At 40.9% G+C, this 25,198-nt stretch overlaps 1 protein-coding gene across 6 annotated transcripts in view; it reads right to left on the reverse strand.

Annotated features, from left to right (window-relative positions):
* Positions 1–25,198, reverse strand: part of TRERF1 (transcriptional regulating factor 1) — an 89,075-nt gene that overhangs the window by 40,792 nt on the left and 23,085 nt on the right. The window contains exon 3 of one of the 6 annotated variants that reach the window (XM_042051800.1): positions 5,379–5,435. The exons of the other annotated variants lie outside the window; for them this stretch is intronic. The gene's annotated coding sequence lies outside the window, so the exon portion shown is untranslated. The remainder of the gene's footprint in view (positions 1–5,378; positions 5,436–25,198) is intronic. 6 annotated transcript variants of the gene reach the window in all.

Below are 25,198 nucleotides of genomic sequence, written 5' to 3' on the forward strand. Positions count from 1 at the left end.
CAGAACCTGAGCACCATTTCAAACAGCTTGCCTTAACTTTTCAGTCTGCTCTCCGTCCCTAAAAGACTTATCTCAATGAACATACAATATTTTTACATCAACATTTGTTATCAATTGTTTTACAGGGATACTAAGTTTCAGAGTGTGCTATCTGGAAATCTTGGCTGCTCCGGATCATACTTTTAAAGACTTACTCTACAATTCTCCTATCAGTTTGTAGGAGATGCATTTCTGTCTTCTGATTTAGGAACACATAAACAGATTTTTCATGGTTATCTTAGCTAAGATTGGACTTGGACTATTTATTTATTGCATTGTTTACATGTACTGTGAGCCATCCGATGAGGAAATGGAGAAATAAAACCAACCTCCTCTTTTAGACCACATCATTTCTGACACCATTTCTACTCAGAGATCAGCTCAAGTTTTGTTTGTTTTATGGAGAAAGAAAGTAAGCAAACACAGACTTCAGATTTTCATCATTTACTGAACTGTTGGCATACCAGGCTCATTTATCATCAGGCCTTAGACTCAAGCTGAAATGCTAATTACAGACACAAAGAAAAGGTAATGCTTTTCCAATAATTAGTAGGCAAGCAATTCTCAGAACAGTGTTATCAGATTTATCACAGGATTCTGGAAAGAAGATGGTGATGCTGACACACTCGTGGTTTCCCTTCTGTTCACTTTTCATTTACAGCAGATTGAAACCTCTGGATTATCTACTCGAGACATCTGACTAGTAATTTGTAACTCTGAGCAGCATGGATGTTCCCCACTGAAGCACCCTTGGGAACTGCCCAAGCAACAGTGGCTACAAGCAGTATGACCAGAGGATTGCCAAGTAATGCCATGGACCTCTGGTATTTTTAGTTCTGACTGTGGACTTCATGGACTGAAAAAATGCAACCAAAAATGCCATTTCTAACAACCCTCATCACTGCAAACACAAGATAACATAACTAGGAGCTGTAGAATGGGAGTGGGGAGGGATTGCGAGTTGATTTTATAAAAGCTAAAAGAGGGGGTAAAAACAACTTCAGCAGAAACAGAAGGTGAGAGACATTGAAGTGTGCTAATCAAGTCAGAAGCAAAAGCAGCTCGGGCAACACCAACCAGACCTCAGCAGGCAGTGCTTCAGCTTCTCTCACCCAGAGTAAGCAGCTTTGGTATCTCCCCAAAGCTTTAACACAGCCAGACTCAAGGGAAGGTATAGCAGGGCCACAGGTCTCCCGAGAAGCCCTGCCATGGTGACACCCATTCCCACGCTGAAAGCACGGTGGCACACTGTGACAGGGAAGGCTGGTGCTACCACAGTGTGGCCTGCAGGTCCAAGAGATGCCAGGCCGTGTCCTTGCTTGCCTGCGCTTAGCTCCAATGGCACACCAGCACTCGTGCTAAGGAAACACCATTATTCCTCTTGGCCAGACCTCATGGCCTTGAACTTAGGTGCAGGCTGCAAGACTTGCATAGCACCAGGGCATTCCAAACAGCCTTCCCCCAAGATTACACCCAAAGGAGGAAAGCACCAACCTGCAGGAGTGTTAGGTAAAACAGCCTCATCTGATAAAGATTTCAAGCAGAGACCTCCCAGGTAGGGTTACAAAATTATTAAAGGATTTTCTCCTATGTATGAACAACCTTACATTTATTCCGTTGTCTTGCAATGGAGAATTCTTATTATTGTGCTTCAGTCAAAAGACAGTAAGAAAGAATAGCATATAATGAAGGCACTGCACATATAATTTAAAGTTGCCTCTGAATACCTAATGCACAAAGATTTGTTTTCCTTCAGATGCCAAGAATCAGGCTAGAACAACAGTAGTAAGATTTTGGCTTGTACAAAACAATGTTTTATTTTTTTAATAGGCAATGGTCCTACCTAAAAAAAATTATTATTATTTTTTTAAAATCCAATTGTACTTATGGAAAACTTGAAGACAAGCCTTCTGGAAAAGCAGTAACTGCACAAGACAAAAGATAATCAAGAGTACTGTTTCTGTCATGTTCTTAGCATTTCTGGACTGCAAATTCAGGCTACAAGAAAAGTCTATATCAGGTGCTGTACCAGATAACAACAGCATGAAAATCTAAATCTTTGAAAAGCGAAGAGTTTCAGCAAGCCTAATTTTTAAAATTTTTTAAAATTATTTTTTAAATATTGAGAACCCCAGTATAGATTTGATTTTCATTTTAGTTTTTTACAGAGCATTGCCTTGGAGGAAGACCATTTCACAGAAAAACCTTAAGGCATTCTTTACTTCATCTTCCCCTTTGTCAATGTCTCTGGTAATGCAGGACTCAGATCAGTCTATGCAGTCTCATCTCTACTGGTATATTTTCCAGCAATGCCTAGCTATGTCAAATGCTGCATCTCTCTCCATCTCCTACATTAATTTTAGCCAGTGGCCTGATTTCCACTGGGATAGAGTTAATTTTCTTTCTGGTAGCTGGCACAGTGCTATGTTTTGGATTTAGGATGAGAGGGAATATCATCCCTCATGTTTTAGTTGTTGCTAAGTAGTGCTCACTCTTAGTCAAGGACTTTTCAGTTTTACATGCTTTGCCAGTGCAGAGGTGAGCAAGAAGCTGGCAGGGAGCACAGCCAGGACAGTGGACCTGAACTGGCCAAAGGGATATTCCACAGCATACAACATCATGCCCAGTATATACACTGGGGGGAAGGATCACTGCTCAGGGACTGGCTGGGCACCAGCAAGGAGGTGGGGAGCAACTGTGCTGTGCAACACTTGTCCTTCTCTCTGTTTTTGTTATCTCCCTTTTCCTTACAGTTATTTCTATTTTATTTTACTTTCTTCCAATTATTAAACTGTTCTTATCTCAAGCCATGGGTTTTACCCTTTCTGATTCTCCTCCCCATCCCATTGGGGTGTGGCTGCGTGGTACTTAGCTGCTGGCTGACATGACACCAAGTCTAGATTCAAGAGTGGACTGAAATTCCTCTACACACTGAAAGTTCCAGTTCCAATCTCATTAACTCCAGAGTTCTCTCTTGCAGCACCCTCCCTGAGTTCTGCAAGGCTGAAATGGTCTTAATAGACCAACTGCAGTGCCCTGTTCCTTCAAGACCTCCTGCCCTTTTCTGGAAGAGAGATGGCATAAAGTCATCTTCCTTCACAGAGAGACCTTGAATTATCAAGCTTTTCTCATGCTTTCTGAAGCCCTGCATTGGCCATCATTCCCCAGTGATCCTTCTGACATACAAAAAATGTTTTCTTCTCAAAAACTATTGCAGTGGTTTTGCACAATACAAACACCTGTTGAAAACAGAGGAGTGTTGGTCTGGTGTGCCTTACTTCCAGCCAGCTCCAGCCTCCTCGTTTTGCCCCTGGTGTACCAGCAGAAGCCACAACCCAGGAGTCCTCTTCTTCCCCACAAAGACATCAAGAGATGATGATGAATGGAGAAAATCTTTCTGTGTTTGTGCAAGAGGAAAAACACCTCTCTGGTACACTGTGCACAGGCAGTGCTGAGGCAGCTGGTCATGCCTCTCTACACTGATCAGCAAACCACAGTACAACTACACAGCATAGTCCTGGAGATCCATTTGATAAATAATCATGTCCTTATTTCCAATAGATACACCTGTTTCTGTCAGGAAAACCTGAAGATGAGATTCTGATGATTTATTCACTAGTGTGAGCTATGAAGTCCTGAACTGAAAAATATTTCTTACAGCAAAACATTTACATGACTAGTAATTTTCTCTGGACAACACAGGACTACTTAAGACATGAAATCCTGAGATGGAGAGACCATAGACCTCTCTGAGGTTTCTGGTGAGTCTGGTGAGAAAGAGACAGTTTGGGAATCCTCACAGCTGTCCATCGTTTTCAAAGGACAAATACCAAGTGCAGTCTGTACAACTTCTCCAGTGGTAACAGACATGCAGTTTCACTCTACACTCTGTGGTTGATGACTATTTTTACATCTTTATGGGGTGACACAGTCCATTCAACCCGAGACGAAACGGTAGCATAACTCTGTGGACGTGACTTTCCTGGTCTGCTGTCCCAGGTATAGACCTTTCACACAAGCACGAGAATGGTGTAATTTATATGGCCACAATAATAGAACACTGAGTCACCGAGAAGTTTCTGGTTCGTATTACCTGAACAGTTTCATATATTTTAAATCACCATCACCTACTTCTTCCAGATCTCACTTCTATTTCTCAGCTTCAATAGGCTCTTAACAACAAGATGGTGCTCAATAAAAATAGAACCTTTGGCAAGACTTCGGCAACTAGGCTCATTTCCATTTCAATTTTAGCCATATCCTCAAATGGATAAATTGCCTCCGTTGTTATCGGAAGGAAGTTGCCCTGGACTTGAGAATGTCACAATTTCCAGTGAGTTCCTGTATTTTGGAAGGTCCTAAACTGACAGACCTTAGCTAAGATGGGAAATCCTAACATAATTCAGGATTTTGACTCTATCCCAATGCCTAAAGGACCACCGCAGACAAGCAGTTCTAGGCTCACAGGGCTGTTAGCATCTGCTTTCTTTCTAATAAGCAGGATAAACAAAGACCCTCACAGCTCCCACTCCTAAATCTGGTAAAGCAGCAAGAAAAGAGTTCTTGCCTTCCCCACTAGGTGCTTTTAAAAAAACAGAGAATCAACATCCATGTAAATCAAGTGACTTGGCAGATGATTCATGGCTGTCATATCTGAACAAAAAATTACCCCTTCAATATGTGGAATAAAAAAAAAAAAAAATTACACTGCAGATGATTAGAGCAAAACACAGGAGTATTATGGATTCTGAACCTCAAGAATGGATGACAGACTTGCTGCATCTCCTTAACATTGGGAGAAAAAAAATATCTCTTTGGTGGCATAGCACCAGCCTTTGCAAAAAGGGTAAAAATAACATGCAGCACAAGAGACAGGAATCCAACACATTAGGTAATCTGTGATGAGAACTCTACGAATAAAGCAGATAATACCAAACTAGTTAACTAAAAAATCCCCAACAAAACAGGCGTTTACAGATCAAAAGAATACCTGCCTATGTGTTTCAAATTAACAACCAACTGGAATGACATGTATTTACCATTTTAAAACAAGCAAAGAACCAGATACACAAGATGATCTGGATTTGCCCACCCTCTTAGACACATTGGGTTTTAACATTTACAGAGTGCTGAAGCAAACACCCCACCGCTTTTATCTGGATTTGATGTTGCATTTGGCACAAAACTTTCATGTTCAGAAAGAGACTTGGCTTGACAGCAGATGGAGTATTCCATTAAAACATGAGTGGCAACATGTGCCCACCCTCCCAGTCAAAAGCGGAAAACCACTTCTCCGTAATATCTGCCCGTAAATCACAAGATGCTCACACCAAGCTTACCCACAAAATATTTTTTCCTTACTCTTGTCCAAAACTGTTCTTCTTGATAAGTAAATTCTGTAAATAAAAAGAATTGAAAAAAAATAAAGAAAAAAAAATTTTAAAAACAAAACAACAAATAAACCCCCGCCTCAAGTACTCTTACTGGTACTGCTCATTTATCCAGAAAAGTGCATGGAAACACTAACAGCAAGATGTGACTATTTCAAGTTAAGGGTAACTAGAAAGAAGAGAAGCTTGGTTCACTTTATAGAAAAAGATATGTGGTAATATTAAAAAAAAAAAAAAAAGAGAAAAACCAGAGGGTACATTAATTATAATGGTTCTGTGGTTCTCCTGGATTTCAATTAGAAACCACTTTATTTACAGCTCTTGGCTCAGCAGCAGGCAACCCAAGGAGAACATTTTTTATGGTGCAGTTTCTAATGCAAATAAAAGTAAAGGCAACCCTAGAGTGGTTTGCTAACTTATATAATGAGATAGGAAACAAATGGTACAAGTGAATAATGATCATGTCAAATGCATTCAGAAAGACCACAGCACTCAAATAATAAATTCTCTGACAAGTACATTTACCTCAAGGAACTATCTAACATAGTTCTTTTTTTTCCCATAGATATATAAACACTTTCTCTTAAGATCTCATTTTAATAATATTTAAATCTACATTCCATCAAAATATAAAGTTGAACCCATTCTCTCCACCCTCAAAAGAAGAAGTGACCACTGGAGATAGAAATTTGTCTTTTCTGCTCAGAAAGATTACATTTACTGACTTCAACCAGAGCGAAGAACGGTTCTACAAGGCAAAGCTGGGGTCTGCCCAGGCAGCCCCTTTTGCACTATTTGCAGCAACAGCAGCATACAGGAAGTGAAAGGAAGTGTAGAGAAACCATGTGGTTTCTCCCACAAAATCCATATGTGGGAGAAAGTAGAACACACAAGCAGGCAACATGCTATTGAAATCTCAAAAAAAGTGGCTGAATCATCTCCCTGAAACTGGAGCAGGTTCACCAAGGACTGACCTCACCTGTTCAAATGACCAACTCAACTTTGTCACCACAATCCATTCGGTGACAGGGCCGAGGCGCAGCCCCTCACAGATGGCACTGCTCCCTTCTTAGATGCCAACAGCCCAGGCTGGAGTGATACCATCCCCACCCTTCTACCCATCAGTTCCCAGTTTACAGCCAGAAACAACCAACTCCAGTAATGAACAGCAGACCTGCTTGCACAGTCAAAGGGCTCACACACATGCTCAGACCACATTACTTCTCCCACAGTTTCCCTACAAAGAAGACCTCGTCCAGCAGCCTGGTCCAACTGGTTATGCTTTTGTTCAAAATGTAACATCATAGGGGAAAACTCCTACAGCCATTTTTCATTTAATTTTTGAAATGGAAACAAAATAAATTTTGCCTGGTTTTACAGCACTTTTCCAAATTGTGCCAGATACAGAATTTTCCATCTTTTCAAATTCACAAGGTTGTGTCAAACGCATGCTCTCTCAAATGCTATTCCCCTCCCTGGCTTGTGGTTCACTTAGGAAAGAACCACCTACATTTTGGGCTACCATTTGACAGATTTTGAAGCAGTTTCTAATACCATAGAAAATGTCTATCAGCAGCATCTGTCAGCAGCACAGGAGGGATCTATCTGTATACAGATGCTCATATGGTAGCAAGCATTTCACTGAAAGGAGTAAGAGATGTGTGTTACTTTCTGAAACCCATTTGACTACAGGTAGTTTCAATTTGTATTTTGCTCTTAACAGAGAGAAGATTCTAGAGACAATCTTGTATTGCTGTCATTTACAAAGGCCTGCATTTAGAAGAGCAAGAAATGCAGACCTTTATTTCTTTAAGATGTAGCATTCCTTCAAGTCTTTAAAAAACACTTTGCACTGGGCAAACTACTAGAACAGGTCTTCTGAACAAATGCCTTCATTATCACTGTCCAAAGATGCCTGACCTGGTAACTGTGGGTACAAATGTGCAACTGATATCACCAACAACTTGGTTGGCTCATGTCTCCAGGTTTCCTCTACAGCCAGTATAAAAAAGCATGAGAAAACAACAAAAAAAAGAAAATACAAGAAAACGTTTCCATAAGAGAATGTGACCAGAGCACTGAAATTCAGTTTCTGCTGAGCTGCCCTAAAGAAAACACCCTTTGTCTCTACTGATTGCAAGGACAAGTCAGGTGTCAAAGGAAATTAGCTGGTCCAATCAGAAGCTTAAACTTAGGACAACTTAGAACATTCCATTATTGATACTTCTGTCATTTGAAATAAACTGCAACTGCAGTAAGTTCAGTTAAGCCTTTTTTGCAGCTAAGCATTATCAGCCTATTAGGGACAAGATATCATCTCGTTTGTAGAGGGGCTACAACACGTTGTTAATGAAGACAAGGTTACAGGAAAGCAGGCTCTGAAGAGGCAGATGCAAGTGGTACAAAACACAGAGGAGGGAAAACTCTCTGCCAGGCAAACATCAAAGATCCAATACTTTCCTGTTGTTATGCGAGAGAACCACAAGAGAACAACCTCTGGAATTGTATTTAACACTAAAACACACCAAACCCACCCACCCACCCAAACACATAGAGCTGCCCACCCACAGCAAACCACCTCAAGAAGCACCTCCATCAGAAGGGCCGCGGAACATACCAAAGTGCCACGAGTGCTACCAGGCCACCGTGGCAGCAAACGCCGTGGCACGCAGTAAATGCCCCAGGTGCACCACAGACAAGCCACTGACCAGCCGGCCCTTCCCACTGGACAGCATCGTGAGGAAAAAATTTTACAAGGATCTCAGCAGCCCTCAAAGCTCCTGTCGTGTCTGAAAAAAAATCCTAACACACAGTACCACTCCCACAAAAAAGGGATTGAGCTCGTTCTTATATAACTATGTATATTATCTAACACTCGAAAACAACAGTTCCATCACATCTATGCAGAACCAGATGCAGTGAAGAGCTGAGAGTGGAAAAAAAATGAAGTAATTTCTGCTCTATTGTACCCATCCATTTTGTTTGTTTGTCTCAGGGGAAGTCAAGGGCCCTCAACACAGTGCAGAACAAGGACCACTATCTGTTTTCTTTTTCTTCCTTTGTTGTCGCACAGGGTGACTGATGCAAGTAGGTGCAAGTATAACTCACAGAGTATTTGCATCTATTAGCTGTTATCTCCTAGGACATTATCTTTTGGATCTGGGAAAAAGTGATTACGAAATACCTTAAAGGTGAGATAAACAAATGCACACCATGATCTTGAGGCAAACAATTGTTTCTGCTTCTGCGGTCATCTGAACAAGTTTTGCTCTTCCTTAGATTAAACAAACACACGCCACCAAGATGCATGCGTTGCTTCTGAGGTAGATGTGAAAGAGAAGGCCTAGGTGACAAAAATAACTTTCAAATAGATGTTAGTATATTCACATTGCAAAGAACATAAAAGGAGGCAGGAAGCAGGGGAGGGAAGTGTCTCTCTTATATCATATTTAAGTGACAGTACAAGTAGCAGTGACTTTTTTTTCCCTGAACTGCTCACAGATACAGGACCATTGCATAATCTTCAATAATCTTGTAAATTCTATTCACATTTTTTCTGAACATTACGGGAATTCACAGAATTAAAAGCAAAAATCATGGTTTTTTTCCCCCCAACTTATCACTCAAAAGAAACAGATGCAAAATAGAGCAAGTTTTCCTGTAAAAACAGCTTCGTCCTACTTTATGGACTAGTTATTCCCAACTCTAACCACCTCCCCTCACACAGAATATTATGTAGTGCTAAGAAGCTCCTCCAGTCACCAGCCATGTTTTACACAGTAGGTATAAACAAGCTGGTTTACTGCAAACAGAAATCCATACACATGCAGAGGAGTGTCACAGCTGCCTCACGGAAGCAGGTATGCCTGTGTACCCCAAGTTTAAACTCATCTGGGTGAGTAGCACTAGGAAAGGACACCTAAAGGAAGGAGAAGAGGCACAACTTGGTGTAGAACTGGAAGAAAGAGGGTGAAGGAAATGAATGCATACATTTTTGAAATTTTGCCCTGGTAAAATCTTGGAGGAAGAAAAATTTCAAATGACATTTCTGCAGATACAGGGATAAAAATCTCTAGAGATTCAATGTGAAAAGTTATTTAAAACATGCACAAATTTAATTTGATAGTCAGCCTTTCAGTCAACCTATTTTCTGCACTCCAGTGAAGGCAACAGGGGAAAAATATTTAAATCTTATAAAGTAATATGGAGAAAGGCATTTTTCATTTCAGAATGTATTATATTTAAAACCATATAGAAAATATTCTTCAAGGTTACCAACCCTCAGTGGCATCTTAGATGGCCTGCATGACAAGCATGTATCCAATAAGCAAGTAATTCAGTGTCAACAATATAAAGACAAAAGCAAGTCAGATTCAATTTTACTTGAAGATGTGGCTTTCTAAAATACCACAGAGAAAAAAAAGGCATTCCTGCAGTGAAGAGACAGTTGGGGCTTTGCATGGCATACTTCAAGAGCAGCAACATACAGCTTTTGTTGCATCAAAAACCTTGAACTTCTTCCAAACCATCCTTGTTCTCTGACTTTTTTTTCTACCTGATGTCTTTTCTAGTTTTTCATTACATTTCTGATGATTCTTCACAGTTTCACAACATCATCCTGGAGGACTTTTTAAAAATAAAGCCAGAATTTGAATCAACATACTCCTTAGCCCATGTCCAGGCCCCTTTGCTACATTTTCTATCAGTGCTGCCTTTTCTCAAACAGTTCCAGCAGCAGATGCAACCTGCCCTCTCCACCCAGGTGGATTACCCAGTTTGTATTCCTGTAAGTATCCAGCTCAAGAGAAACAATGATTTCCACTTGAATTTAACTTCCTCTGCAGTGCCTGATGTGTTTTCACAATCAGTTTTCCCTACCTGGCCAACAGTAATCTACTATAATCTATTGTGCAAGTTTCTGAACCTAGCTTTAAGAAACCTGAGAGGCCATTAAATGCACCAATTACATTGATGTGTTTTCCTGATTCAAATTATAGACAGGAACAAAATGCCTAGAAATGCTTTAGTTCGCTATTCTGCAGAGTTTGGAAGAAACTTCCTTGCAATTTTGTAGAAAAGCACACTGCAATTTTTCTGTGCAAGTAATTCATAATTTAGAAATTACATGCACTGGAAAAATATTTTTGAGTATGTCTGAGTATGCATTTGAAGACATAAAATAAGTACATGGTAAAAGCATGATACTTCCATGACTTCTGATAGTTTCCAGTCAGATCAGCTTACTGTGCCCCCTTCCACAGTCTTACCCCGTTGCACCACAGGCCTTCACAGCAGAGCTCACAGCGCTGTCTGGGTGTACACGTGTGTGTGTGTGCGCATCCCTGCACATCTGCGGAGCATCATTTTCAAAGTGTCTCTGAGGAGGCGTATTTACTTTTTCCTCAGGGAAAGCCATGGACTGGAAAGAATAAGCTCTTGCAGTATTAAGTTATTTAATACTTCAATAGTGTAACAGATTAAAAAAACCAAACATAAACTGAAACTTCTACAAAGACCTTTGCTTGCAGTGGGGTTTTAAGGCAGAACCAAAATTCGTTTACGTCAATGAAACCTTGTAAGCGAAATCTACGTAACTGGGTCAGAAACTGTGTCCTGGGGAGAAGAGTTGTTATTCCTTAACTCCTGAGTTTCAGAGAAACTTTAGGAAAGCTTCTTTGTAATGTTTCCTTCAACAGATGTCAAATCATCCTCAGATACTGCCATCTTACCCTAACCCAAACAGAACAGGCAAAAGGGAACCAAACCCCTCCTTGCAACCACAGATGCTGGGAGATCAGTGATGTGAGTTAAAAAGGCTCCCCACCACCTGCCTTTGTAGTATTAACTTGAAAAAGATAAACTAGCATTACTGGGTGAACTTAGTTCTAGTCAAAAGCCTGCTAAACCCCACATGATAGGCAGGACAGAAACACATTTGCAAGCCAGGGCAAAAAACCATCTGCGTTAAACACCACAAGGGTCGAGGTCTCCACCGTGACAGCAGAATAACAGCACTCAGAGGGCTGGTGTCAAGATGGAAGAAGTGTGACATTTCTTGAGGGTTCCAATATTTTTATAAGACATTTAAAACACAGAGAGATGTCCTGCCTTCGAGTGACATGTATGGAAAGGGAAACTTTTTTCAGAACAAGGCAGGGGCGAAAAAGCTAAGGGTACAAAAATCAAACAGCACTCTCCTGGCGCCAACACCCAAAAAACCCCAACCACAGCTTTCCTTCAGGTAGACAAATAATAAAGCAGGACAATTTCAAACTATTTCAAGAGACAGTAAGACAGAAAGAGTTCTCTGCATTCAAAATGAGCCTACACAAAGATTTAGCATATAACAAAAAAAAAAAGGCAAACAAAGGCTGGATCAAGAGTGTCCTGAAGGTGGAAGAGCTTTAGACTTGGTGCACACAACTCTAATAGTTCTGACAAGATACCATTTTCCAAGCCTAGTTTCTCCAACAGATAAACACTGCCATACTTTTCTCTTTGCTGTTAATGAGTACTTTTGGCTCGTCAGCCTAAGTATGGATTCAAAGAGGCTGGGAATGGCACTTGAAATGATATTTGAAAAACTCCTTTTATGCTACTAAGAAAATTGAGGTTTATTAGGGAGAGCATGCATGTAGATTTGAAAGCAGCAGAGAGACACAGAAAATGCATGAGAACAAAACAATCAGCTTTCAATATGGAAAAAAAAGGGTCAATGGAGGGATGCCTTCAGCTCTATACCAGGATATCAGTGTTACCATATACTCTTGAATGAACTGAAAAACAGGAAGGCAACACCTTCTCTCCCCTCCCCACCAAAAATCTGAACAGCTAAAATCCCACAGATGACAAAATTTACAGTTGTTCAAAACCAGAGAAGACTGGAAAGAATTCCAGATGAACCATGCAAGGCCAGACCAAGGGGCAAATTAAATCCACTGCAGATCAATAAAAAGCAAAGTGCATTTAAATGAAAAATGTGAAGCACTCAAAACTGATTGTTAGGTTTAACGGTTCTGGAGTAACTCAATATTTGAATCAAGTCTTCAGCAAATAAGTGAAACACACTGCTAGATATACAAGGATACAACTTAGAAATATTATTTTTTTTCCATTTTCAAGATGAAAGCATTCACATGATTATCTAAAGGATAAGACCTACAACACTGTTGTGCCACAGCATAAATCAGAAGCGTGTTCTCCATCAGAGTGCTGTGTTCAGCTCCTATCATCTGATCTCTTCTTGAGATAGCAGATGTAGTAAAAGCCTCAGAAAATGGGGACAAGAATAATTTGGAACAAAGACAGATTTCTGTGCAGAAGAAAATGGAGAAGCTTGAAGCAACCACACTAATGGGAGATGGATAAACTATTGAGGATGGAAAAAAAAATGGAATTGTGGTGAAGACACCAGTGCTCCTACACACTCTTGTTCTGCAGAAGCAAAGGCATTTTTTAAATAGCAACACACTTAGGGCTGCTAAAAGGAAATGTGTGTTTGTTTAGTTGGTTTGGTTCTGTGGCAGTGCTCTGTTGATCTAGTTTTATTTTGTTTATATTCAAAACTCAATTTGCACAATATTTTGCCACAAGCTACGATGAAGATCTCTGAAAGATTCAGAGAAAGACTAGAATTTAATGGAAACTAGTAATCTGCTTTAGGTAGGGAAAAGATCAGAAACGCCAATCTGTCCTCTATACTTGTAAGAAGTAAGATTTTCATGGTACAGGACCAAACTGACAGAAAAGACTCAGAATTTCCCCTCTGGGTCTCGAACATAACCACCCACTTTAGAACAAAGGACATGTTAAGAGTGTTGGATATGGCCCTGGCAAACAGCAGGCAAAGGACACGCACACCAGTTGTAGAACTGGTCTCTTAAGACACCTAATCCTCTGCAGAGTGGTATGTCCACACAGTAAGGCAGAGGAATCTGCGAGCAGGAGAACACGTACAGCTTTGCCACAAGGCTCTCATCCCAGGAATGCTACATACAGGGTCGTGTGCTCTGTTCAGAAGTGGCCCTTAGAAGGTTTGGAACAAGAAACCACACTGATTTCTCACCACTGAGGACTGACACTCTGAAGAAGCTGCTGGGTTGCATCAGGGCAGTGCCATCACAGTGGTCTGGCACAAACTCCGTCCTTCGGACACCATCCTGTCGCAGTGCTCACGGAAGTGCTCGTACACGAGGTATTTACAACAGGAATAAGGTATGCTTGTCCTTAGTACTACAGTGTACACTCCTCACCAACTTATTCCTGAGTGTACGAGCCCTGTGTTATGCATGACAGCATGAGATTTTTTTTTTGTATCTAGAAACCACCCCAGAACTAGGTTAGCCTGGCAGGCTTGCAGCACTTCATTTACATATGAGTCAATCCTTCTGCAATACAAACATTAGTGATGCATTCCCCACTGTCCTTCTATTTATACTCACTATTTCACCTGCAGGCATCCCGAGTTAATTAAACAAATCAATCCCATTGAGATAATTGTGTCTCAAGCAAATTAACACAATTAGCCTTATAAAAAGAAAATCCAAGCACTACCCACTATATTTCTTCATATAAATCATGTGCTTGTTCCTCCAACTCTAGGTTTGTGGCTATCTAGGAATCTGCATTAAAATGAAAAGTATGACACACCAAACTGGCTGATGTGTGACTGTTACAGCCAACAGCTGCTCTGTTTGGATCATTCACATCTATGAAATCTGAGGTGCCCATCAGAAACAAATGTTCTTAAAGAAGAAATAAGCAAGGAAGGATCCCACGGCAGTGGACACGTCACAACTTTGAGATAGCCTCTGCTCCAAAACAGTACATTACCTTGACATTTACAACCAGGGCGAGGTACACAGTGAGCTCATTAACTGGATATACCAGGGGTTTGAGGCACTCCTAATTCTTTCTTCTCTGGTCAGGCTTACAGAAACCCCTCTGGAATAAAGTTGAAGTTCTACAAATGACATCTCAGTACTCATACTTTTTCAAAGACCTGTGCCTCCAGCCCTGAAGTGTAAAACTGCCATGGCAGTTGAATGGACACCATCATTTTTGGCCACCTGCTGTGTTTTCAGGGTGCTTTTTTCCCTGAGGCAGCCTCAGAGTAATCCAGCACACCTCAGCCTCCCCAGTCACAGCCCATCCTCTATCCAAGATCTCGACCACCTTGCAGCAAGTGAGGCCAAGGCAGGGGCTGGCAGCCTTTACCACCACTCCTGGTGACAGAAGAGGCCACAACTTTTGGCTTGAAAGCTGGAGATTTCTCCAAGACAACACAGGAACACTGAGCAGAGCTACTCTGTCAGAGCCCACAAGGAAAAGAGATGAGAAGTGATGAGCACCCTACAACTAAAAATGGAAAACTTAAGAGACCGCTGCAAAACCATGACCTTGTGAGCTGAGGCGCCTAACCAAGGCCACTCTTTCAAGAGATGGTAAAACATCTACGCAGTACATTCGCCATGCTCTGGACCAAGGCCTTGCAGCTGCCTGGGATGGTTTTGCTGCCTCTTTCGTGTGAGCCTGCAAGCAGCAAGGGTTGCTTGAATGCAGCAGACTCCATTTCCCAGCTCGTGAGCAGCTGCTGAGCGGAGGCAGGTGAGGGTGTGTGTGAGCATGCAGGAGAGGCAGAAAGCAGGATGCTAACGGAGCTCCCCAGTAATAACTGTGCTCTCCTGTCTCCCTGCAGATGACTCAGGGAGGGCCGAGCCGCTCCTCCCCGGTGCCTCCCGCTGGCTGCTAAGCAACTGCAGCAGCACACAGGCCCAGGCAGGCACCCAACGTCAACTTCTCGTTTTGAGGGAATTCAAAAGGCTTACAACAGTACATTTACCTGCAAAACTGGTCACTGGTACTGAGTTCCTGAGAGTAATTATGGGGCAGAGAGAAGAAAGGGAAGAGAAGTGATGGGGGGATAAGGAGAGGACAGCAGGGGACCAGGCTCGCACTGAGGGAGGGTATGGAGAAGATAATTTAATGGAAGTCTCCCCATCCTTTTCAGAAATTGGGAATACAGTATTTCTTTATTTTTTTTTTTCAGCATACCAAAACTAAAGCATTTTTCCCTCTTGGCACATTTCTCATCCATGTGGCACTGTAACCAACATATCACACTGGCTCAGCAGATGTGGTAATGGTGCTGTTCTGTTTGCAGTCACTCCAAACATGCTTCCATATCATGCTGACCACGCACAGCCATCCTCCCACCTGGCCCAGGGATCTGCGGCATATCTGCCCTGCAGAGCTCCCAGCCTTGACGCCAGGCAGCTGCCCCTTCACTGAGACAGCCCAATCCAGCTGTGCACCACACAGAAAACCAGATTACTGAAATGATAAACTGGCCTTTCTCTTGTGGAAAATTATTTTTCCAGCTGGGATTTTTTCACTGTCTTGGTTCACCAGACAGCTGGACAAGTCAGCACAGGCAATGCCAACCCCTTCAGCCACCCGCTGGTGGTGAATCTCAAGTCCCCCAGTGTGGCAGCACAGAAAAGCAAGGGAAAATGTTATCCCCAAAGTCACGTACTGGGCCAAACAGGCATTGATCCCACATTTCCTGTTTCACCATTCTGAACTGTACACTGCACTTAGCATTTTCATTACCCCCACAAACTACTGGCATAACCAGAAATTAGTTCTTATTAACTAAAAAAATAATAATTTAAAAAAAAAAAGTACTGTCTTAAAAAATACATTCTCTTCAGGAAAGTTAGAATAAGCAAACTTAATTTATGAGGCACATAAGTCTTTCACTAACTTCATTTTACAGAACACAAAAATCAGACTGTTTACATATAAAGGTACCTACTAAATATAAAGTGAACTTAACACCGTATCAACTCAACAAACAGTAAAACTTCTACATATGTATCTATCCATATATCATTTAAGAGTCAGAATAGATAACATACACCAGGAATACAAAGATACTTTATACAGGACAGCCTAGAAAAAGGGATAGATACCTTATCATAAAGTCTACTTAGAAAACTAGTTCCATGAGACAGGATCCACAGACACAGATGTCCTGTCATAAAGATTTCATTATTTACAAATATACTACAGAACACTCCATTTGCAATGAAGTACCATAAATAATTCTCACATAATACGCGTCAGAAGTGAAGGCAGTGACATTTTCTCCGCCATCCTCACGAAGCTTCCCATACTCAGCAAAACAGAGCTCTGCTGTAACATCACAAATGTAACGAGAACATTGGATTGTCATTAAAACACAACTTCATTCCCCACAGAAGGCTCCACCCCACCAACACAGTCCAGATAGAGACTTCTACACAAGCATTGCTACTGTGAGGAGAAGTGCAAGTCCTTTGCTTTTAAATTGCATGTATGAATTTTATTTTCACCCCTGTGAATAATATGGAATTGCCATCTTAGGTCCACTGTCCAGGTGCTGCAGTGGTGCACAGCTCTACCTCGTGTCCCCTACTCCAACCCAAAGCAGCAAACCCAGAGGCAAGCAGGCAACCTAACTAGTGTTGATCTCCCTCTCCCTGTGGAACACAAGGCAACACATCGCAAAAAGTGTGCCAGAAGTTTGACACAGTGATGGAAACACATCTCTCTTTGAAATTAGATTAACACAGATTTTATTTTATGTGGGTGAACAAAGAGTCACCAGGAAAAGAAAAATAATCAGTTGTTACTGATATGGAGTGAATCTGGAAAACCAGCCTAATGATGGAAGCTCCCTAGTGCATTAGCTTTTCTTTTTCCATGACCTGTGCAAATTCACCTATTTCCCATAAGATCAAACAAAAATTGAATAAAACCCTTGATCATAAGTTCATTTTCCTCTCTATTCTACTAGTCACATTCTTTTCTCCAGCAGGATACTGCACCGATGCAAAACTTGACTTATCAGACTCCTTTAATCTTCCTCAAAGAAACAAACCAAAAAACCCCACACCCTCAACTATTAAATAAAAAACCCCAAAGGCCCTCAGGACTCCCTGTAATCTAGCTACAGAAGCCCCTCTCCACACGGATGGGTAGGCAGGACTTAAATTCTGCTTTCTCCCTTCTGAGTCACGTATCAAAACCCAGCAGATTTGCCAAAGAGAGAAAAGAAACAACAAACCAGAAAACCTTACCAACCTCCTAGAGATGATACTCAGGAGACTGGGCTGATAGAATATTTCACAGCATCAGGTGGTCTCTACCCACCTCCCACAGATGTGGAAAACAGAACATCCCATTGCAATCACCAGGGTGACCTTGCACCCAAGGTGTGCCACAGACCTACCACAAGCCGATACATTGCTTGCTATAAACATATGCACAGCAATACTCCCCCCCCGCTAAAAACATGTAGGTCTAACTCCCAGGCAAGTGATCAGGAATCCATCACATCCAAAGGGAGCTGTTTTAGCGAATAATTTATTCTGTTTAATAATTTGTGTGTTACAAGTAGCCCAGATTAATCTGGTTTCAACGTTCAGCTATTCAATCTCATTACACCTCCTCCTACTAAACTGAAGAGTTTTGTACTTTTTTCCCTCTATAGATATTTGCAAAATACAACTCATCCACTTCACTTGAAGCAAGCGTGCAAAGCTTTTTATTTAGGAAAAAAATAGTCTAACAGTAAAACAGGTTTTCCAACTGTAATCAATCTCTCAGCTTTCTGCAGGCACATAAGAATTGGGACTCTGTATTCCAGTAATGATCCTGTGCCATCATACACTGATAAACATCGTATGCTACTAGAAGACACGTTTGGCTTTCACATCCAAAAACCATATCCATTCTTTTAGCAGTGCTGCAAGGCCTCTGTGTTTTGTTAGCTTTTTCCCATCACCCCAGCTCCCTTCCAATGTAAACTCTCTCCTGAATGTAGCAAGCCCTACCCTCTATATAATGTACAGAGTTGGACTGACCTGTGCTAACATTCAGACTACTCAAATAAGCCCACATCAAAAGGAAATTAACTCCCAGTGTGACAGAGGACGTATTCACCATATCCCTGTTTTTCGGTGGAATTTTCAAATTTAGAAAGAAATAGCTTTGTTCAGTATAATTACCAGGGCCCGTGAAATAAAATTACCTCAGTTCTACCAACTAAAGGCTGTTACTTCTCCCTTCCTTTTCCACATTGCCTCATCACCCATCCATACTCACTACATTAATTCTCTATTTGCTGCATATATGTGGACATAAATACATGTGATGGAAGTCCCAGCATAGTCTGTTCCTCTCTGCAGAGAAGTACTGAACAGCACTGGGTGCATATCTGATGTCCTCTCAAGCAACAGTACACAACAGTTCAGCATACTGTTGTGTGCTGCTCCATTTTGAGCACTGGATACAGCATTTTTAGATGTGACCTCCACTTTCCCCCTACAGAAAAGCTTCATGAGTTAAAACATACCCTGGTTAAGTCAGTGCAGGATTGCAGTTTGTTGTTTTGTTGTTGTTGTTTTGGTGTTTGGTTGGTTTTTTTCTTTATGTAGTATCTAATAAAGCATCAGCAACATTAACATTAGGGTTATTAGTTTACTTAATATTATGATGTTCCATTAGACAAGGGATAATACAATTGTAGGCTGGAAATTAACTATGGAAACATGTTGATATGGTTATATGAAGTCATGAAACTTTTTCAAATGCAGAAGCACTGCGTCTACAATACAGTTTAAACAAGTTAACTTATTTCAACTGCATATGCATAATAAACTTCTGCTCTATGCTGTCATATCAGATACTCATTCTTCCAAAGCAAAAATATTTGTTTTGTTTTTTTAAAATACAATAAGGCGTTTAATGACTATAAAAAAAATCCCTGTGGTTGAACTTGAGTCAGAACATAGTGCTGCTTCTGCTTTCAGCCCAAAAAAAGAGAATTTCTATCATCATTATTAAATAGCAGTAATATTTATAGACAAAAGTAGCAATTCAGTTGTACTACTTTCACTTTTCTAGAGTAAGTGCACTTCATCTTTTAGACAAATGGCACCAGCATTGCAGTGGTGTGCTGGAAAAGCAGCACAAAGGGGAGCAGGAGCAGAAGAATCTGAACCCATTGTCACAGCAGAGCCAGAGGTGGTGAAGTCAGCTGATGTTACAGCTTGTATGAGAGGATTCCCTTTATAAGCAAGGGTCTAGATGCCAGACCCAAGTGCTCAGTGCTGTTTTTCCCATATGGATCTATTCACAGAACAGGAATATAATGTAGACCTAAAGGTGTTCTCCTAGGCTAAACTTCAATAGAGCTTTAACTTCTTAACAAAGGTCAAAGAAATTTCAACACAACTCCTCAGGTTAGTGTTGCTTAAGTAAAACCTGTGCAGTCATTTGTTGAACACTAGCCCAACAGCAGAATTAATTACCAGAATTAATCACTAGCCACAAAGCCTTCCCTAGGATATTGGAACATATCTACCACGGCTCATTTAAAAATGAAATGTTTCATTGGCCATACTAGTCCATCAGGAGAACACACCCTGACCATCATGTAGCTATTCCTAAATAATCAAGCTGAGGACTCACTTCTCTGAATAAGTGGGTTTGGGGTTTTTTTTAGTGCTTTGGCCTCCATCACAAAGTTAAAGCTACTTCCTCATTTCTGAGCATGCTAGTATCCAAGCAAGGGAGAGGCAGAACTTTCACTTCTCACCTGCTCACAGAAAGGTCACACCTCACTGTTAACAACTCAACTGAAATACAGCACGAAGCTCCAGCCATCTGAGACAATGGGAATCTTTCCTGTTCTCTGTGAGCTGGTTTCAAGCAAACCAAACCATTTTTGTAAGCCCACATCAAGCCTGTGGCAGAGGAGAACTGGAGCATGGACAAGACAGAGACGCTCCAAAGCTGGGAACAGGGCAGCAATGATCCCCCACTATGAAGAGTCCCTGCATCTTGGTGACATCAAGCAGCATGGATAAAGGCATCACTGTACTTCTGGAAAAAATTCTTTGCTGTGAGGGTGGTGAGGCACTGGAAGGAGGTTGCCCATAGAGGCTATGGATGCCCTATCCTTGGAAGTGTCCAAGGCCAGGTTGAAAGGAGCTCTGAGCAACCTGGTCTAGTGGAAGCTATCCCTGCCCATGGCAGGGGGGTTCAAACTAGATGATCCCTAAGCTCCCATCCAACCCAAAACATTCTTTGATTCTGTGAAAACATAACTGTACTGTGCACATGCAGGTTAAAATGTTGCCAGTTGTAATTCTGCAGGCAAGGTGGCACATCGGCCTTTTTTTCAGCTTTTGAAGTATTTATCCAAACACCAAAGCAGGCTGAAAGACTACTTCTTGCAACTTCATATTTCTATTATAGGCTCCAGCCAGTCACTTGTCTTTTGTGGCTGCATGTATTTCCTATTTCAGAAAAGGACTATAGCAGTTCCTGGTTTGCCACATCTTCAAATAGAGAGTTCGCACAGCAGCTTCCTCTGCCCTCCATTACTCTGCACTGACGAACTCTTCCCCCTCAACCTCCTCAGAAACATGCTCAGCCACCTACAAAGCCAATTGACAGACACAAGGTAACAAAACGAAGGTTTTCCAAACCACATCCTTGATGACAGCCCATAGGACTTTCTGCTCCAAACCTAGGTTTCAATCCTCCCTTCTCCATCTGCACTTTCTATCTGTTTCAAAATAATGAGCAAACATTTCTCCAGCTTCACAAATCTGGCACATTTCACTTTCCTTGTCATTTAAGAGGTACTATTAATACCAAATAGTTTGTGTGTAAGAACACTGTGCACTTTTGTAAAGCTTTATTCAAAGCATCCTGTGATCTTCCACTGAAAGCATTAATTACTTTCACAGCACTTCTGAGATCTGTATTATAAATTGTCTCACACAGGTGGAAACTCTGAAGCTACAGTGACTTGCTGTTGGGCTGACCACCAGAAGTCCTCATGTCCTGCCTCCCTAAATTCTGTATTTCAGCATTTCTGGCCAACCCTTTCTCCAGCGCTTCCTGCCCTGCATCCAACTTTGGATGTCATCATCTTTTTGTTTCTCTATTACCACATCTATGCAGGTCTCTGGCAGAACTTCCCAGACATTTTCTTCCCCCCAAAAGATTTCCTGAAATTAAGTAATTAAATGATTAAGGAACGAGTTCATCACCTGCTAAGAAAACTACTTATACAAACCACATTCTCACCTACAGCAATCTGTATGGTTGTGTTTCTATGTCCCAGCCACATTGGCTGAACATGAAAAGCTCATGTTAACCCCTTCCAAATGAAAAGAATACTTTCAGGACCTGATCTTTAAAAATAATTTCTCTAGATCAGCAAGAGACTGCTAGTAAATATCACATAAGTCTCAATTTGTTTTAAATAGGAGAAAAGTAACATAGAAGGCCTATCTCTCACTTTCTACTATTCTTTAGCTACTATTCTACAATTAAATAAAAAAGTATTTCTTTAATAAGAAGTAAATATACACAACAAGCAATCAGAAAAGGATTAACACTTTAATATTACATCAACAGCTAAAAACATAAGCAAATAATTTAAAATTTAATCAGTAGTGAAAACAAAAGCCATGCATAAAAAAAAGGCAGCCTATGCAAATATGAACTTGTCTTGCATGACAGACAGCACAGGATCTCCAAACTGTATGTGACTCACTAGTGCCTAAAGAGTATTGCTTGCTTCGATTCTTGCACCAGGATCCATCAACATCTGGCCGTACAGTCATCTTTCTTGTTTTAATAAAAGCACTTTAATAACATAAGAGAATACCTTGTATTAACCACTGTCACCTATGATTTTGCTGAGCAGTGGCCATTACTACTTTCACTCAAACCTCATGTAATACCAGGTCTCACCAGAAACCAATGTCAGAATTTCAGATCATCCTACAGATGATACTTAACTACTGATCCTGCTGAAGTCTACATTAAACAATAGTTTTCACCTCCTTTTGTGTGTCAAATAATCAGAGCTACAAATAGTTTCAAGACTCACTCTTCATCAGGGTATTCAGAGCATGCCATCTTATTCCTTTCATTCCCTCACACCATGTCTGAAAACTGGAGAAGCAAGAACACAGCCTCATCTGGCTCCAACCCTCAAACCAGAAGTGAGGAACAACAGCTGCTCCCTGAGTCAGTGACACATGGAGCACACATTTAACAATAGCTAGAGAGATAATGCAGACATCCCTGGAGAGTTCTTCAACCACCTCTCTTGGTAGAAATACCAAATTTTCTAGGCAGCATGGGCCATCCAAAAGATCATCAAAGGAAAAAGTTACACGGCAAGCTACACAGGCATATCCCAAGCACGTTTTTCAATCAGTGAAAGCTTGTTGCATATCCTCCTAGCATGGCGTCAAAAAGCTCTACTTCCACTGGGCTCTGTTAGTGGGATTGATGGTGTAACTAATTCAACTTCAGAGAATACTTGTAATGAAGACTTAATCATCCACCTCTCTTAAGGCTACAAAAGGGGATGATATTTTAAGCTGCAAGTCAGGAGAAGAAAGCAGAGAGAGAAAAAGGACAGGAGATAATTTGTTCTTCCAAGTTGTCTACTCAAGAAACCCAGAGGCAGTTTAAGTGGGATACAGTCAGGTCTACTCGTTTCCCTGTCTTTTAACAGCACAGACTAGGAAAAGGGCCAGAGAGTGCACATTTTCCTTTGTAAAAGAAATACCATGCCATCATTAGAATAACACCTAGCAATGAACAGGATTAAAGTGACAACACTAGTATGTATTAGAGGTAAAATTCATCTGAACCTGTAACAGACCAGACAGAACATTTCCTGACCAGCAGAAGATGCCTTTGGTGGGAGGGTATCATCGCTCAAATCCCCCAGCCTTCTCACACTGCCCTAAGGAGGTTACTCGAGTACGACATCTCATTGAAAGTAAAAGTCTTGACCTTTTTAATCTCCATGAGCTGTGTTCAAACACTACACTCACAGGCAACTGTTGGAATAAATCATGAAAGCAGTATACTGTGAGGGCTCACCATCTGAAAGCAGAAGGGCAATAAAGCACAAAAGCCTACCTCCCTCCTGATAAAATGGAGGAGGAAAAACAGACCCAACCCTGCTGGCACACTTTGCAGTCAAATTCCTTTTGACAATTTATGAACTTTTTTTTCTTCCTCCTGTTTAAAAAAATTACTTCAGCAGTATAAAAGTTGGCAACATAGCTATCTCAGAAGAAAGTTGCTCCATTCCTTATTGGTAAGCAGTGCACACACACACACAAAACCCCACACCCACAGGAAATTGAGAACTATTCATTTAGTTTTAGCCAAGTCTTTGTGAGACTGTACCTTTTGACTATTAGTTGATGGTAAATGTGCAACTGTCTGGTACTTAATCTCATATAAAAACTAGACCAAAAAACCCTATCAATATTAAATTTAACCTTCAAAAAAGAACACAAGTGGTATGAATGCAATTGTCTGGAAAAATGCTACTTAGCAAAAACAAAACAACTACTCCCCCACATACATGCAATATTTAAAAGAAAGAATTCAAAGCTGTAATTATGTTCACACAGACCTAAACTGCAGGGTACAAGAAGTTCAGTGATACAAAATCCTGTGTTATTTGTAATGACACCATGTACTACTTCTTATTTTTTTCTTGGCATTTTGGGGGCCTAATGGGATGCTGTCCATAGCCATTACCAGGGATCAGAAAGAAAAAATGAAATCAGTTCTTCTCATCTGTACAGAACATGAAACCTGGAACAATGATAAAAAAAATTATTAAGGCTACTTTCTGGTAAAGTGTATTTTTAGCTAGGTATAGTTTGTCAGAGCACCAGCTGGTTTTAATACAGCCATAACACAAAATTACAAACTTCTAGGAATTAAAAAAAAAAAAAAAAAAAAATAAAGAACTCTGAGAGATACCCTTGGGGAACTGCATTTGGGAAGGCAGCAATCCTGTAAAAAATGACTAAGGGTCACAGCAGGCACCATCTAGACACTAAATTTCCTGCACAAACCTGCAGCTAAGCGAGGAAACATAACCTCTGGATGGGTAAGAGCAAGGCAGGGAGGAAAAGTGTTATCTAAGAAACAATAACAACAAGGGCAACATGCTTTTCTGGTCCATTCACTTTGGAAAAGAAAATACCAAAAGAACAGTGAAAGATTCAGAGAATACATCTTATATCAAGTGTTTAAACAGTCTGCATATTTGGCTTATCCAAGAGGATAATGGTTATCAGTGACTTACCAACAAAATGGCTAAATGTCTCTACCAAAATTTACTCAGAAGATAAAGAATACATTAGCCAAAACTAGGTCCCCAAAAGATGCTTCTGGTCAGATGAAAAGGTTTTGAAGAATTCAGAATTAATCTTCTCTGCCTGACTGTACATAATTACATTTGATTGATATAATGCGTAGTGTGCTCAGAAATTCACTGACAGCAAGCTGGCTAAATGCAGTTTCTCCAAGAACCACTTTCTATCTTGTCAAGCTGACTAAAATCTTGTGCAATTCCTTTGGCATTTCCATCTTTCCCACTTTGCAGCAGTGCCATCCATTCAGAAATACAGACCTCTGCATTCAGGTAACTCCAACAAGCATGGCTCTTGGAGCACAACTCTTCAGAAGCACCTGCTGCTCCCCACGCACCATCAGAATATTAAAATCAAAGTTCATTTGTCTTCAAAGTCCTCCATGGCCTCCATTCAGGGTATTCAAGGCTTTTGCCAGAGCTCCAGGACAGACAGCCATCTACTGTTCTGTTGCTCTACCTAATGTTAATTGGTGCTGGAGATTCAAATTTTTCTGTGCATAAACGA

Source organism: Corvus kubaryi, unplaced genomic scaffold (assembly GCF_017639235.1).
Source record: "Corvus kubaryi isolate FWS band 111438036 unplaced genomic scaffold, C.kubaryi_AGA036_p1.0 76, whole genome shotgun sequence".
In the NCBI taxonomy this organism is placed as follows: Eukaryota; Metazoa; Chordata; class Aves; order Passeriformes; family Corvidae; genus Corvus; species Corvus kubaryi.